General features: G+C 46.3%; 1 protein-coding gene and 2 long non-coding RNA genes across 7 annotated transcripts in view; 2 read left to right on the top strand and 1 right to left on the bottom strand.

Annotated features, from left to right (window-relative positions):
* Nucleotides 1-3,691: 3,691 nt before the first annotated feature.
* LOC116965815 lies at nucleotides 3,692-9,139 on the top strand. Its single transcript, XR_004409671.1, has 3 exons — nucleotides 3,692-3,881; nucleotides 8,731-8,939; nucleotides 9,050-9,139. It is a non-coding gene; the product is annotated as an uncharacterized LOC116965815 (long non-coding RNA).
* LOC116965816 lies at nucleotides 8,696-11,008 on the bottom strand. The gene is made up of 3 exons (XR_004409673.2): nucleotides 10,864-11,008; nucleotides 10,432-10,668; nucleotides 8,696-9,811 (listed from the first exon to the last, which is right to left on the bottom strand). It is a non-coding gene; the product is annotated as an uncharacterized LOC116965816 (long non-coding RNA).
* A 156-nt stretch (nucleotides 11,009-11,164) lies between these two features.
* The window catches only part of PRR5L (proline rich 5 like), a 44,173-nt gene continuing 38,966 nt past the window's right edge, over nucleotides 11,165-16,371 (top strand). For 4 of the 5 annotated variants that reach the window (XM_042791239.1, XM_042791241.1, XM_042791240.1 and 1 more), the window contains exon 1: nucleotides 11,165-11,241. The gene's annotated coding sequence lies outside the window, so the exon portion shown is untranslated. Of the gene's footprint in view, nucleotides 11,242-12,892; nucleotides 12,943-16,371 lie in introns of those variants that run through there. The other variant, XM_033011274.2, reaches the window with a different exon arrangement.

Here is a 16,371-nt window from a genome sequence, read left to right on the forward strand (position 1 = left end):
AGGACTTACATTGATAAGTAAATGTTAAGCAGTGTTTGGAGAAACTGGGATGTTAATTAGTTACAGAAAAATATGCTGCATTTTCAACAGTTCATACTAGAACTTTTTACCTTAACCAGAAGCAAACAGGAAGCAAAATTCAATACCACCACTGACTGGGATTTGATTCAACTAGGACAGAAAAGACTGTAGTAAAAAAAAAAAAAAAAAAAAAAAATTAAAACCCCTCTTTCCTTCCTGGAATAGGAAATGTAAAAATATGAATAGTCTACTTCCAAATCCTGCTAAAAGAGGTGAAAATATCTAATTTCTTTGCCAAAAAAAGGCTCCACCTTGGTTTTGAAAAGGCAAGTATAATGACTTAACCAATTTAAGATACGAATATTCAGCATATTAAAAAAGCTCTTTCTGATGTGACACTGAAAACACTAAAGCACACAGAGATCCTAACTACCTTGATTTTCAAGACAGCTATCACAAGTTCCAAACCAGTATCAATCAATTAAATCAATCTGTGAACTACGAACCGCTATTGATCCATACAGTGTGAGAGTACAGGCAATGGAATACTTGTTGCCTTCTGACTGTTGAAAGCCAGTGAGCAGTATCTGTACTTCGGTTAAAATGTCTATGATTTTAACATACAATTTAATTTTTCCAAAATCACAGCATGCCCTGGGTTGAGGGAGTGGTGGAGTTTTTTGGTAGCAGGGGAGGGGGCTATAGGGGCAACCCTCTGGGAGAAGCTTCTCAGAGCTCCCCTGGCTCCAAGTCAGCTCCACCTCTGCACCAAAACTGAGCCCAAGTCAGCTGCGCCTCTGCGATAACGTATTTAAGAAGGGACGTGGTGACGGGCAGTGGGACTGGTGAGGAGGAGTTGCTGCAGCTGCATGAACACCAAGGTCAGTGGAGGAACGGAGGAAGAAAGGAGGGGGGAGGTGTGCCGGAGCAGAGACCCCCCTGTATCCTGTGGGGAGACGGCAGGGCGGCCCCCACTGCCACCCATGGAGGGATACGGTGGAGCAGACATTGATTTATGGCCTGTGGCTTCTGCCTTGTTGATCAAGGTGCTGTGCCCGAAGAAGGCCAGGGTCTCATGGGAAAAGGCAGCCCTGCTGCTGTAATTCAGTGCTGGGAGGATTGCAGCATGTGGGGGAGTCCCACGCTGGAGCAGCTCGGGAAAAAGTTTGTGGAGGACTGTCTCCTGTGAGAGGGGGACCACGATGGAGCAGGGGGAAGAAGTTCCAGAAGCTCCCCCCACCGCAGATGGCAGAAGTGGCAGCCCTGACTGCACCCCCCATTCCCTGCCCCTGCGCCCCTGGGGGAGGAGGTAGAGATATCGGGAGCAGAGCTGAGCCCGGGAAGAAGGGAGGGGTGGGGGGAAGGTGTTCTCAAGATGTGGCAATGCTTCTCACTGTCTTATTCTGTTAAGTGTTGTTTGTGTCTGTAATAAATGTATGTTCTGGTTTTTTTCTTCCCCTAACGAGTCTGCCTTTTGCTCGTGCCCCTAAAGGGTGAATTTTTTCCCCATTCCAGTCCTATCTTGAACCCCAAGCCTGGCTCTCTGTCCCTTCTCATTGCCGGAGGGGAAGGGAGAGAGAGCTGCTGCATTGTGGTTGGCTGCCAACCAGGCCTAAACCACGACACAGTATTTTATTAACCAGGTGTCAGGTGCTTTATCTATTGAGCTCCTAACTGACAAACGCTAGCAGTATATAAAATGTTCCAGGGACTCCCCACTTTTTTTTTTTTTTTCCCCTAGAAAACTATTTGGCTTGTTAATTACAAAAGGTTGAGAACCACTTTTCTTACAGCCCCGGTTTGGGCTTGGATATTGATTCTCAGTTAGAAACTTCCTGTCCCAACTCTCTCTCTTGGTCAGCTTAAAGCCACAGTTGTTTGAAAAATGGATGCCTTAGTTTTTCATACGTTGAAGAGAAGCTTCATGTTCCAAAGACTCACTAATCCAAACAGGTAAGCCTCAAATACTGCACAGTTCAGACTCCAGGCATCTAGAAGTGGGAGCCTCAGAGTCCAAAAATCTCCTTCTGCTGGAGTCATGAGAATCGCTATGTTTGGATAACCATTCCCATTTCTCAACATAAGGAGGCAGGAGAGGAGTTTTGAATTTTTTAGGTCTGATGCGTGGTCAGCAACTTGACTAAAACAGCAGCCACATTTGGGGGGACTTGAACAGATGAACCTCTTTCAGAATGCTCAGGCCAACTCTCCTCCCATCTAGAGCAGGGAGGTTTCTTCCAGAATACTTTCTTGGTTGCATCCAGCAGCCTGCGCTCACCTCCTTCTGCAAATACAATCCACATGATTAGCTGGAACTGAGTCAACACCCCCAGACTAGGGCACAGGATACAGGAGGATTTTCTTGCGAGTTGGGTTTCCTGGAGGGAAGTCCAGCTAAAGAGGAGGCTTACATTCCCCCCAATCTATTGTTCAGTCTGAGTTGGACCCTGGCCTTTTCTGTTTATTTATTCAGACAGCCCATCACCTTGCATACCAATCTGTATTTGCACAGTAAACACTGGAAGCTCGTTGTAGTGGTAATACTGCATTGCAGCTAGAAGAATCTGTATCTTCCTGGGTTAGCTGCTAATCTTGCTTCTTTCTGCCCCGTTTTCCCTGCTGCCAGGCTCATGCAGGACGGTAGGTGCAGTCAGTCTGTATCCTGTGCGTGCAGACTGTCTTTCCCCTGAGCAGTGCTTCATACCGCAACTTCCATCCGATGAAAAAAATACTTTAGTCAGCAAAATGCATTTTTCAAGGGTAATGAAGGTGACACAAGATTTCATGACTTAAACTTACATATTTATATCAGAGAAAGACTCTTTTTTTGGTTAGTTTTATGACAACTGTGTGTAGAGAAAGGGACGATATGGAATCAGATTATGGCTAGTTAGAATTGACTTCATTGACTTTGTAGTTCGGGCTGTGACTACGTACTTGGCAGCAACATAGCTTAACTTATGTTAACCAAGTTATTTCTCTTTACCTGCTCCCAAGAACGTGTGCCATCCTTGTGCCATGGAGTTTTCCCCAGCAAGATATCTGCCCTTCACAGACTTCGGAAAACTTAGATGTGAAAATAAATGCAAACACATCTGCAATTGTAAAGGAGTGATTGAAGTGCAGGGAGCACCTCTTGCTAGCTTTAACTTAGCTAATACAGGTAAAAACAGTGGTGGAGACAGCTGAGAGAAGTCATCTTTCCATATACTTTTCCTGCTCCTATGGTCCATCCAAGGCGTCTACTTCTGGCTACTCTTGGAGACAGAACTGAACTAAAGGGACCCATTCTGGCCATTAATGTGTTCCATTGCCTACTAACCAAACGCAAGCTGGCCAGGGTCCCTGCTAGCCTCCCTGAGCTGAGATTTATGCAATCAGACAGGTTCCATATTTCCAGCTGCTCGGAGCAATTGCACAATTAGACTAAACAAGTGTCTCTCGGCAGTAGAACTACCCATTTTTAAACAGGTTGACCATTTGCGGTGAAAATGGATCTGTCAGACAACATGTAAGTGCACTTGCCTCTCAGTTCCAAAATCCCCTGCCTGGACACCACCTCTCCCTCACCGAGCAGCCCCACGCACTGGGTCCCTGCGTGGGGCGCGTTACCCACTGCCAACAAGCACCAGAGCCTGTCGGTCTTCGCATCTGTGCCTCGTTTGGTGGATCCCCTGGCCCATGATGTAAAGCAGTGCTAGCCCAGGCTTTGCTTCACTGAAGTCTCACGAAAGCTATTTTTTTTTTCCACAGTCTGGGACTGTGCCTTTCCTTAGCTGTGACCTAGCAGATGCACTTTCTGTTGCAGAGGGAGGATGTGAGAGAGGACGCCTGCCCAGGGCACGGTACTCATGGATCCGGTGAGTAATCGTCTGGAGTAAATTACTGTTTACTTGGAATGTTTCTGCTGTTTTGAATTCACATGTTTCAGCAAGGTGTGAAAATGGTGGGGAAGGGAGTTAGGGAGAGAGAGAGGGAAGGAAAAGAGGCAGGCTGTTTTATTTGTTGATATTTTTTTTTTGGTGCACTACACACACACAGTCTTGGATTTCCTTTACGGATGGCTGAAATTCCAGTCTTGCCTACCAGAAGGATAAGTTCTACATAAAGAACAGTCTGAGAACTGGAGATGTGTCAAACCAATTTGCCCAGCTTCATATTGGTGCATCCAGGATATGACTCTCTTCCACACAAATGCAGAGCCCTAGACACAGATTCCACAGCTGGTGTTCAAACACCCGTGCTAGCTCTCTGGAGGAGAGTGTGTCTGTACACACAGCCATTTGGCCACCAGTATTGCTCGTAAGCTATATGAACATGTGCATGTAAGATTCTCTAGTTAAAGACATTTATTCTGGCAATCACAACCTGAATTCCACAAGTGCACAGGCCCTAATGTCTTGCAAAGCTTCACCCTATGCAGAAGACTGATACACAGCCTGCACCTTCATTTAAGCAGCACTTTTAGCATTTTCTATCATAGAATTATAGGATCATCAAACGGTTTGGGGTTGGAAGGGACCTTAAAGACCATCTAGTCCCACCCCCCCTGCCCCGGGCAGGGCCCCCTTCCCCCAGCCCAGGGGGCTCCCAGCCCCGTCCAACCTGGCCTTGAACCCTTCCGGGGAGGGGGCAGCCACAGCTGCTCTTTACACAACTTTATCCTTCCTCCCACTTTATGGTGCCTTTGTGGTACAAAGGTTCCATCTGACAACTATAGATAAACTAGGATCAGAGGCATCTGATAACATGGAGGAATACTCCATGAAGTCATCCTTCACTTTACCATCCACATAACTACCACAAACTGTGCATATTCTGGGTATTTACATCTTACTCTTACTCTGTATATTCAAATGCAATCCACCTTTCAAATGCCCCTATTTGCTCACCAAGCCTCTCAGCCTCCCTACTTTAGTCCTACAGCACAGCTTCACTGTATACATCACTTCTAGGCCAGAAGTCACTGACTTTCCTATGCCAGAGGAGAGTATCTATTCAAAGAGTTTAATTCCTCAAGAAAGAGGGATATAGTTACAGAGTTATAACTCACCAATTCTGCCAGTCCTTTTCTCTGTCTAGAAAAACTGAATGGCTGAGGGTTTTCTTTTCCTCACTTGAGACCCCCAGCCTTCTCCCCTAGAGCACAGCCCCATTCTTGAAAAGATAAAATAAGATGCTTCAGCTACTAAAGGCATCTTCCAGTTTGGCTCAACCTCAGCACTGCTATATCTGGAAGAAATGACCCGGCATTTACAGTGGGAGTCAAGCTCACACAAATAAATAAGCACCGAGCTGTAAACCTGCAAATTCAGCGGCGTTCTGTCCTTCCTTCCGTTATCAAGGAAGGCAGGGTCACCCTGGGAGGTGAGGATAGGTCGTCAGCAACTGTGCCAAATCAGTGGCATATGTCACACGACAACAAATGAGAAACCTGCTCTGAGGGGAAAAGGCGTGTTGGCTCATCATCCCACCAGCTGTGGGACAGCTGGGAGGGTTCAAGTCTCTCCCGCCTTCTTTCTGAATATAAATACAGGCAGGGCCACTGTGATCACTTCTGCTGAGACACATGGCTTCTTCTTGGCCCCCCAACTAAATTGTTTCTCGTGCCAGTCAGCTCAGGAGGTAAACATGTTCTTCTGCTGCATCCACACAGATCTGTTGACCTCAGATGGCTCTGTGAGCTACATCAAAGTGACGGTGCTGAATGCGTTGAGGTGTTTTAAGGAGGGAAGCCTGCTTTTTCTCACTAAGAGAGCTCTAGCCCCGACAGTGGCTTTCACTGTATTGGAGTGTGTCTGTCCCACGGAACATAGCCTGGTCAGCAAGTGAAGTGTAGGAAGTGAAAAAAAGACAAACCAAAAACCAACAGATGAATCACAGCAAGTCAGGGATGAATAAAGGAAGGCATCTTAGAAACCTCCTGTAATTACATTGGCGTGATTTGGCATCCATTCACCAACAAGACTCATCTAACACCTAGTGATTCACTTGTTTTGCCCTAAGAAAGATGTCTTATACCACGTACATACTCTTTTGGGTGTATGGCTTTGAAAGACAATATAACCCAAAGTTGTTGCCAGCAGATGGCTGATACATGAAATGTCAGACCTCTCCAAAGCTGGTAACTGAGCCACGGGTCACCTTGCCAAAATTACCTACTGTGACCCAAAATTACTGCGGTGCCCTCTTTACTGGCACAGCCTACAGACCCTGAAAGCGAGCCCCATGGAGCAGGCCCCCAGGAAGGCAGTGCTCGGGGTGGAGAAGCTCGCGGTGCTGCTTTGGGGGCTTTCCTTGCACTGAGGGCACACGCTGAGGCTCCCCCAGGCTCTTCAGCTGGCAACTCACACCACAGCGGGGCCAGCTGCCTTTCTCCAGTGCCATCAACAGAGCAGAGCCAGGGCAGGCTCCTCGCGGGGAGCAAGGGCAGTGTCATTTTTGTAACCCTTCCTGATCCAATTCGCTGTGCGGTCACACGGATATTTGGTGGCACAAGGGAGCGGCAGTGCTGGGCAGAGCTAATGGCCAAAGCCAGTGCGAGCGTGAGATGGCCTTTTTCAGTGGCAACCACAGCTAATTTTGGTGAAACTCTGATGTGAGAAACTGCAGTAACATGAAGACAGGCTGACACCTGTGGTGATAAGTAGAGAAGGACGAGCAGAGTGAGGGATGGAAAGTAAAAGCTATTGCTTTCAACGTGACAGAAGAGGGCAATGACATTTGTAGGACTGTTCTGCATAGATATGAGTGAAGATTATATTTTTGAAAGCTGGAGGAAAAGATACCACAGTAATTTTGATACGAAGTGGCTAAAGTGAAGCTGAGATATATTGCTCTCTGGATATGTAAGGATATTATTTGAAAGAAGACACACAGAAAGTATCTGCAAAATTTAGACTTTGCCTGACTATGAGGACCTAGAGAAATCAAGGTCTCAGTTAAAAACAATGTCCAAATAAATACATCTAGGCGGGGGCGGGGGGAAGGGGACATTTCTAGCACAGTATAGGAAACTGGTAAAGGAAGAGATAGGACTGGAGTTGAAAGTACAACCAGGCACTGGTAGTTAAACTGGTTTTGTGTATGTGACATTACTTGGAGACAAGATGAAGGAGAAGAAAAGTGACCAAAAGAAAAAGCCCTCCCTTAGGAAGCTGAAGGAGGATACAGTGATGAAGCAATTAAGGGGGGTGGAAGAAACCCCAAGAGGACCATCAAGGAAAACAAAAGGCAGAAGGACAGCTATGTGTTTCAAAAACGGCTGATGCGTCAGAGAAGATGGAACTCCTCTGAGGATTGACTGAAACATGGTATTTAGAAAATGTGATATACCACATCTATACCTCTGATGCCTAAGGTATAGAAACTAGATTGGAGAGGGTTTAGGATGGGTGTGTAGGATTCCAAGTAATGAATTTAAACATTCAGTTTACTGACCTTGGGGATGAAAGGCAAGAGGGAGATGGAGCGGATGGAGATGATGGAGAGATAAATGAATTCAGGAGTGGGACGGGAAGAATTAAAGCAGGCAGATGGAAAGAAGGGTCTGTTCTGCTTGCTTGTGTGCTTTGGAAATTTATATTACGGCTTCTAGCAGAGGTCAATATAAGGAAGACTGGTTGCCACTGCCTTTGCCTGATCATCATTCGTGGTGTGATTGTGAAGTATCACACACAAACATGCTTCAGTTCTTTTTCTTCGTTTAGATTTTCTCTCCCTGTGGGCTAGCTTGTCTTCTCCTCGGAGGCTTGCCACTGACGTGACAAAGAGTGCTCTACAGGGGAGGAATCTTTAGAAACACAGAAATTAGAGATGGAAAATTCCTCTGTAAAAGATCAACTAGCCCACTGTGCTTGGTAGGCCAAGGGATAAACACTAGTGTTTTGCTTACTTAAAATACTGCAAGAAGTCTCCCAGAGCAACTGCTCCACCAGGCAGTGGATCTTACAGCCAAGCCATTGTAACGGTACTCATCCTAATCTTTTTGCGTCATTCCATCCTAGTTTCTCCTTTCTCACAATGATAATGCTCTCACTCCTGCAAACCTAAATAGATGTTCTCCCACAGTGCCTACTTTTTGTCACCTTGTGTCCTACATGCCACGCACAGCTGTATTTAGTTCTTTCAACTCATATGACAGTGTCTTTTAATCAATCCTCATCACTTCTACTTTTTTAAAATATTCATTCCTTTATGTTTGCTGATGCCTTTTTGATGAGAAGATGTTCAGGTCTGAATGCAGTATTCCAGGGGGTTTACACTACAATACCACTAACAGAGGCCTTTGTTACAGTTTGTTTATGAACTCTACTATCCCATTGTTTTCTTGTTTCTGTTTCCCCCCCCCCCCCCCCGTCATCTCAAATTACAGGCATGTCTAATTTACTGTCTGCTCTCCTGCTATTTTAGGTCTCTTTCAGTGTTACAGCTTCTGAGAATCCTTCTTCCTGATGAATAGCTGTGACTTGAATTATTTTTCACCAGATGTAATATAGCTGCATTTTTCCTTGTGGAATTACATTTTGCTTCCTGAATATCACTTGTGCCAAGAGGTTTGACTTGTAAAATTAATAGAATAATGTATCCTCAACCCCACAGCTTGGAGGTGTTTCTCTCCTTCCCCCTCCCCTCCCCAAGCTTGAAACCATAAAGATGAGTATTAAAAGGCAACTAAAGAAAAAAAATTTTTTTTTTGTTCTCTTGCAGGAGTTGTTTAAGCTTCATAACATCACTGATACATGGAATTTTCTCACTACAGTCCTGAGAGAAAGGTGAACCGTATTGTTAAATAATTTGCAGAGTGTCACTGAGGACTGCCAGACTTGTGGTCCTCGCTATCTGAGCTGGGAGAGGAGGTTGCTGCTCCCAGCTTATCCCCAGCCGTCCGCCCCACGCTCCTGGTAAGAATCTGCAAGGTAACTTCAAGTGTAGCTACTGCCTAATTCTTTGCTGTCAAAATAATCCACTTTAGTCGAAGTCAATTTTTTCTCGCTTGTTTGCCTGCTCTCTCTCTCTCTTTGGACAGCAGGAGTAAATGCATGCCATCCGAGCAGATGGAAAGGGAAAGAGATCTTTGGTGGGTAAGAGAAGAATAACCCAAAGGACGGTGACATCTCAGCGTGGTTCAGCTGCACCCCTCAGCTCTCTGAAAATTAGTGCGAGAATCAGGAATGCTTTTCAGAAGCGATGACTCTCCTCATTGCCCTCCTCACAGACCACACTGTGGGTCTTTTCCCAGAGCTCATTTCTGGGAAGCACATGATGCTGGAGACCTGTCAGATCACACAGCCAAAGGAAAGGCGATGTGTTGTGGATTCATCGCACCATCAAGAGCATCATAAAGAAAACCAATAAAAGGTCACATCTGTTAGTCACAGCTCTTGTGGTTTGGATCTTATAGAACATCAGGCCGTGTGTGTGCTCAGGGCTGTCTTGCTCTGGAGTGTGCTGCAGGGAGCACGTGTGGCATTGAGGCAGAGTGTCAAAAACAAAATTAAGGCTGTAGCTATTTTTCACGTATCCGTTCATTCTGCAAATGTCTGCAGCAGCATCACTGATGTTGCCGATTTACCTGTTTCTCAGTTCTCTGAGATGATGCTGTAGACTTGAACAAGGCCACAGAAGAGTCGATCCCTCTCACACAGCGCGCCAGGCAGTCCATTTGCACCACGTATTGGCTTCAGTGCTGAGAGCACATGTCTGTAAATTATCACTTGTCTGTGTAAGGCAAGGAGCATTGTTTGGGAACCATATTCTCCTTTTTTTTTTTTTTTTTCTCTAACCAAAGCTAAAAGGGAAAAAGAAGCTATTAAAGGTTATTTTTCTCATCTGTCAACCTAAACATAACTCTTGTCTCTTCAGATCCCTTTCACTGTAGCCCCTATTCCACTCAGGTAAGCTTTAGGGCAAGATTTACCTTACTTAACTTTGAAAGCTGGGTGGGTTTTGCATAATCCCAGATAGCTAAAGTTAGGTAAAATGAATCCCACCTAAGTCTTTTACCTCTCTCTTCTGGGTTAATGTTTCTAATTGTCTTTCTTCTCTTGCTGTATATTAAAGTCCTCCCAGTCCATATGCTCCTGCACAGGAATCACTGGCAGCCCTCGCTCCCAGTGACAAGGACTCTTTCCTCTCCGCAGAAGCCTCGCTTCTTCCTAATGAGGAAATCAAAGAGGACCTCCCCCTTCCTCCCGGTGCAGGGGTCTTTTCAGCTCTTTCCTCCCTCTTCTCCCACAAGTGGGAGCCCAGCCGTGCACCAGGATGGGCACAGTCAGCCCCCGTCGTGGCAGCGATGCCCCTGGGTGACGGCCCTGCAGCTAGAACCGCAGGGGCATGGCAAACAGCTTCCCCTCCCCTCCGTAAGCCCAGAGTTCCACAGCTCCGCGCACGCGGGTAGCTGTTCCACACCTGGAACACATCCTCAGGTTTTGGTTCACAGCCGTGTGACTTCAGATCACCGTTCTCTTCACCTGCAAACTCCTCAGGATCTCTGCTGGCGGGACCCACGGAGAACAATTCAGCTAGGGTAAATCGCATCCTTGCCGCTGCAGCCCACGTCCCCGGAGTGGCAGCCACCTCACGGCTGCGTCGTGACCCACGGATTGAGACCACCGCTCAAACTGCACTTCAGCAACGAAACTGAAACTGAAAAAAAAAAAAAAACAAAAAACAAAACATAACCGCTGGCTGGAAAAGCCAGTGCAGAATGATTGGCAATACGCACTTCTAATCGTTGGTAGATTAACAGATGCGCTAAAATGTGACGTGCTGGGCAGGTATCAACCCTCGCCACGTGCCGCATCAGTCTGGGACAGGAAACGTGTTTTTGTGTGTGCTCACCCCAAGTCACGCCAGCAGGCCCCAGGCACTGATTTCAAGTTCATAGCAGTAAATCCTATTTGTGTAACCAGGAGTAGCAATGGTAAGCTTCGCGGTGCAGCTTCGTTTTGCACATCTAGAGAGAGAAAAGGAGGAAGGGGGACAAGGCAACACCTCTCCTACGAACACACTTGGGGAGGCAGCCCCCGCTCGGCCCGGCCCTGCCCGGCCTTTTGTCTCTGCTGGGAGGAGCCAGCGGAGAGGCCGGTTGTGAAAAATAAAGGCTGGCCGGCAGCCAGGAAGTGTAAAATCCTGGCGGGCTGGTGGCGAATTTCGCCAGATCGCGGCGCGGCGCGGAGCGGCGGGGCCCGGCCCGGCCCGGCACCCACCCGCGGTGGGGTGAGTGCGGGGGGGCGCGGGCGGGCGCCGGGCCCTGCCCGGAGCGGGACTGTGTGTGTGTGTGGGGGGGTGCCCATGGGGGTGCTGCCCGTGTGGGGTGCCCATGGGGGTGCCGTCCGTGTGGGGTGCCGCCCGTGTGGGGTGCCGCCCGTGTGGGTTGCTGCCTGTGTGGGGTGCCCATGGGGGTGCTGCCCGTGGGGGGTGCTGCCCGTGTGGGGTGCTGCCTGTGTGGGGTGCCCATGGGGGTGCCGCCCGTGTGGAGTGCTGCCTGTGTGGGGTGCCCATGGGGGTGCCGCCCGTGTGGGGTGCCGCCCGTGTGGGGTGCCGTGGGGCGGGCGGGCCCCTTTCCCGGGCCGGGCTGAGCCGGCTCCCCGCGCCCGGCGGTGCCGCTGAAGCCAAGCGCCGGCATAAAGCCTGGGGTAAGTTCTCGCTTTAAACATATTAAAAATAGACCCTCCGGCTCCGCCGCGCTGCTGAGTGAGTCATTTCCAAACCAAGTGCCTCGGTCTGACTCTTCCCCCCGGGAGACACGATAATTCTGAAACCGGGGGTGAACGGGGAGAGGTTTTTCTCCCTTCTTCCTCTAAATAAATTGAATTAGCACGTAGCCGCTGGGAGACGACAGCCGTGAGCAGCAGGCGGCCCGCTGAACGAGGTGAAGTGCTGCTCCATCCCTCTCTCCCCAAACAGGGCCCTCTCCCCGCGCTGCCCCACCAGCGCCCAGAGCCCCTCTCGCTGCCCCAGCAGCATGCCCACCGCTTCCCATTTTCGTGGACATAATCTACTTTTCGGTTCCTTCAGCTTCCAAACCCGTTCCCCGCCGGACACCAGCCACAGCCGTCACCCCTCATCACCGCTCCTGGCTGCCTGTACTGAAAAGAATAGCCCAAAGCACAGCTATTTTTTTTTTTTTTTTTTTTTTCCCCCCCTGCCTTTTCCAGTCATATGATGATTTGTTCATGTAAGTGGGCTGTCTCAACTAGAGAGATTTTTTTGTTTGTCAGCAACAAGTGCTGAGTGTATTTATAAGCCGTGCTGCAATTTTGTGGTGTGAAAGCTTTCAGTTATGCAGAACTCTCCAGCACCTGGATCACTGTGCAGGAGCAGTTTACATCTTGCATAGAGTGCCATATGTGCACACATATTTAATATATATACTTACGGATCTCACTTCACACCGAGGCAGCATGCACCAGACACAGAAGCTGATGTGTAGGCTATGTAGTTGTTTTCTAAAACAGATGGCCACCGTCCAACTGATCAGTAGTCCCCAATGGTACAGATAGAGCAGTGGAGACAATATATTGTTCTCTCCTGATAAGCTGACTTTCCTGAAACTGGGAAACCACGTAGCTAGGTGTAAAATCCTGTCCTCTGACCCCTGCGAAGAGCTCTGTTAGCATTTTGTCAACAAAAAATGACCCGTAACCGAAGATAACGTGCAGTGAGGCATGCCAGCTATTTTACAGCCATGTGGAGGTTGTTAGGTTTGAGAACATGATCTGTGGTAGCTACCCAAATCTGATGGCATTTCTGTGTAGGTAAGTGGAGAATCATGATGTAAAAGCACTTGCATTCTTTTACTGTTTAGATTCAGTTTCTCCTATTAAAGCTATTTATATCTTTTACAGCCAAAAGAGACCATTGTGATTGACTGACCTTTCATGTAGGTTGCAGAGTGCTGAGAGATTCCCACAGAAGGTTTGCCACTTCTCTTTTAGCTGTAACACGTAAGAGATCCATGAACTTAAAAGTGCTACCGAAGTACTGAACTAAAAAAAGAAAATGGGAATATCTTGTGTTCCAAAACACAAGAAAAATCAGACTTCACATCCCAAGTAAATGAAGATTTCACAGTAATCTAAGACAATGCACGCTCTTCATACACAGTTGTGTGGCCAACACACATTGGCCATAGGCAGCGCATGGTATTCTTGCTTAGATTTTAGTGCTGTGGACTTCTCTAACGTATCGGAGGGAGGAAAATTCTTGGGCTTGGGTCAAAAACCAGCTGCTTTTTGATGAAGCTAGGAAGAAACTGTTCCAGAGGCAGATTATTCTGTGGTTGTCTCTGATGGGGGTGCCCTGAATCTCTGATTGAAGTAGCTGTCAAGTCAAGTTCGATGCGTTGCACCGGGTTCTGCATGGGTGGTGTCTGCAAGTTGGTGGTGCCGGGGGCGGGCTGGGGAGGTCAAGCACACTCAAGCCCATATGGGAATCTCTCTTGCTATGTCAATTTAATAGCAATATTTCCTTCTGGGAGTTTTACAGCAGAGTTAAGGTGACAGTTTTGCATTTGTCTTCAGGCTTCAAGATAAAATTCTTTGTAATTAGTTTTACGCAGCGTGTTTGTGGGCTGTCTGATGTCAGCTGAGGCTCTGATAAGACTTCCAGTGTTCCCTTTCAAAGTTCATCTGGAACACAGGTAGTGCTTACCAGCTTCTCAATCCCTTTTGGAAGCATTTAAATTCCTTAAATTTCCAGCAGCCAAAGACACAGAATAAGTGAGGTATTTAACCTTTTGGTTGAGAAATAAGCTTATTTTCTTATTGAAAAAGTGTAGGAATGGGACTTGAATGCATCATCCAGGGCTTAGAAGTATCAGGCAAATAAATACAAGGATTATATCCTTTTTGTAACTCATTTTCAAAGAGTTCAGTTTTTGTATGTGACTTCTCTAGGCACCTGTAGTGTTTGTGTTTTTTTTTTTTCCCCATAATGTAGGGCCTTTTGTACTCATTGTTTCTGTTGATGTGAATTCAAGCATAAATATACACTGACCAAATATGTGCTGGGTTCCAGGGCTTATTCAGTAGGGCATAACAGCCCGTTCCTGCTACTACATGAGATGGGGCTAAGTGCAACTCAGAGGATGGAAGATTGTGCTGAGGGTTTTAGCAAAAACATGGTTATACCAGAGCTGGCTGAGGGTGAGCTGTTATGAATAAGCAGGCTATTTAACTGCCATGTTTTGTAGCCCCAGGTTAAAAATGTGGGGTATACTTATGTTTTTAATAACAACATCATAGGAATGTGAAAATGAAAAACAGGAGTAAATATGAAGGTCAGGAAAGCACAAAGATGTCATTCTAGCTGCGGCAGAGATAGTTCCTCAAATAATTGCAGTTGCTGAGGTTTTGTTTGATTTTGATGAAGTGTGTCCTGCATGCTTTCTGATTAGCATTCCTAGAAAATTAAACATGTCATTACATTTAGATTGATAGGACTTTTTTGTTTCTGAAACGGAGTTCTCCCCCCATTCCATGCTTCTGCCTGGCATCTTTAAGAAAGCATCCCTGCGGCTCTCCCGTGTCTGTTCCCCTCTTGTAACTTCATGAATTAGTTTGTGAATTCCACCACATTTGACCAAGAAAAGAAAGGTCGGAAAGAATAAGGTTTCTCTGAGCTCTGTGAAAATGTTTTTAGAGCCCATGCTGGAGGAAGAACTCTTGGTTGAAGTAATCCCCTCCTGCACATGTGAAATTCAGAAGGGAGCGTGATGTGGGAGAGCAGGGCTGTTTTAGTTCTGCTGCTCATATAACTGCGGAATATGAAAAGTTTACTTGTTGAACAGCTATGGCTTTTATTCCTTCTAAATACAAGCCAACAATTTCTCTGTATGCTAAGCAAAACTGCTGCGATCTCTTCAGACTGTTCAATGTACTTAGTAGTTTGTTTTGAATGAGTTAATACATGTATTTATTTTGCAGCAGATGCTGCTTGGGAGTTATTTGAAACAGGTTGAAGCTGCTAAGTTAGTTTCTGGGTTTGGAAACACATTTTTCTACATCAAAAAGCTTGATGGCTTACTCATACTTGTGTCATTCAAGTGATACATTCCTGGCCTGCTTTGCTCCAGTAAGGATGCGCTTACTAGTGCATCTATTAAATGCTATTCCCAACAGTGGAAGGTAATAGCTATTTATGTGTGTGGTATCTGTTTTTCTTTTCTTCATGCTATGGCTTGTTCCCATATAGCTGTACTGATTAAAAGTCATTCTGTTAATCAACAGAGTTTAAGACCGGTAGGCTTGGGAGTAACATAGGCCACTGAACTGGGGGCCTGAGCTCCTTGGAGTGCTACTTTGCTGTTAAATCAGTTGTGATTTTTAGAGTGTAACAGCTTGAGTAAAACCTTGCTATAGAATTGGGGACAGAGCAATGATGATTTTAACTCTGCTGTCTGAAGCAAGCTACGTCTTGGTGGGTAAAACTCAGAAGAGGGATGCAGGTAAACTTGCTGCTTAAAAAATCTGTGCTGGCTGCCGTGGATTAGGACAGCGCTGCACTGAGTTCGTTTTGAAAGGATGGTTACTGTGGCTGTCGTAGATACAACTTTATGGAATGCCTAAGAAACCTTAGGGCTTTCAGTTAATCAGGAAATGGTGATTTATCTCCACTTCCCCCCTCTTATCCCTTCCTCCTCTCTATTGAATGGGTTCTTATTTAACCGAATAGGTAAGTGTCCAATCCAGTCCATCAGTTTTATGATTCTGAAACTCCACTGTGGTTTTGCTTCTTGCCTTACATAGCCAGGTTCTTGGTGTGGTGGCTGCTTATACAGGGAATACAATTTGTTTCAACCAGATTGTATCAGTTAAGTGCATCTAACTCAAATTTGTCTCTAGCTTCACACTGATCAGCTAAGTGATTCTAATGAGGTATTCTCCTCTATTCTCCACCCAGGCATTTCAGAGTGTTTTGCAAACATGTGGCGCCTTTTAATAGCCATAACGATTTTCTCCGTGTTTGAATGATGTGAGTCCAAAGAATTAAGTAATGTTTTGTAAATAACACAGAAAACCTGTGGTAGAGAAGAAAATAACTTTGTTGTCTTAGATGCTACTCCTATATTACAAAGTACATATTTTTCTGTATGTTCTTTACTATGACCTAATATCTTTAGTTCACATTGAACTGGCTCGCTCTGTGCCATTACTGATTTCTTACATTTTTAAATGAGGAATTCTACTATCATGTATATAGATGTGAAGTAGCAGTCTTACTTCTAACTGGCCATCCACTCCAAAGGTTTGCAGTGATCTCTGAATTACAGGGAAGCAACTCAGACCGGGGTGGGATATAAGCAAAGGTTTTTCCCCCTCCTCTTCTTATGTATCCTCTCACTCT

This window comes from Tyto alba, unplaced genomic scaffold, assembly GCF_018691265.1.
Source record: "Tyto alba isolate M040663 unplaced genomic scaffold, T.alba_DEE_v4.0 Super-Scaffold_18, whole genome shotgun sequence".
NCBI classification, from domain to species: domain Eukaryota; kingdom Metazoa; phylum Chordata; class Aves; order Strigiformes; family Tytonidae; genus Tyto; species Tyto alba.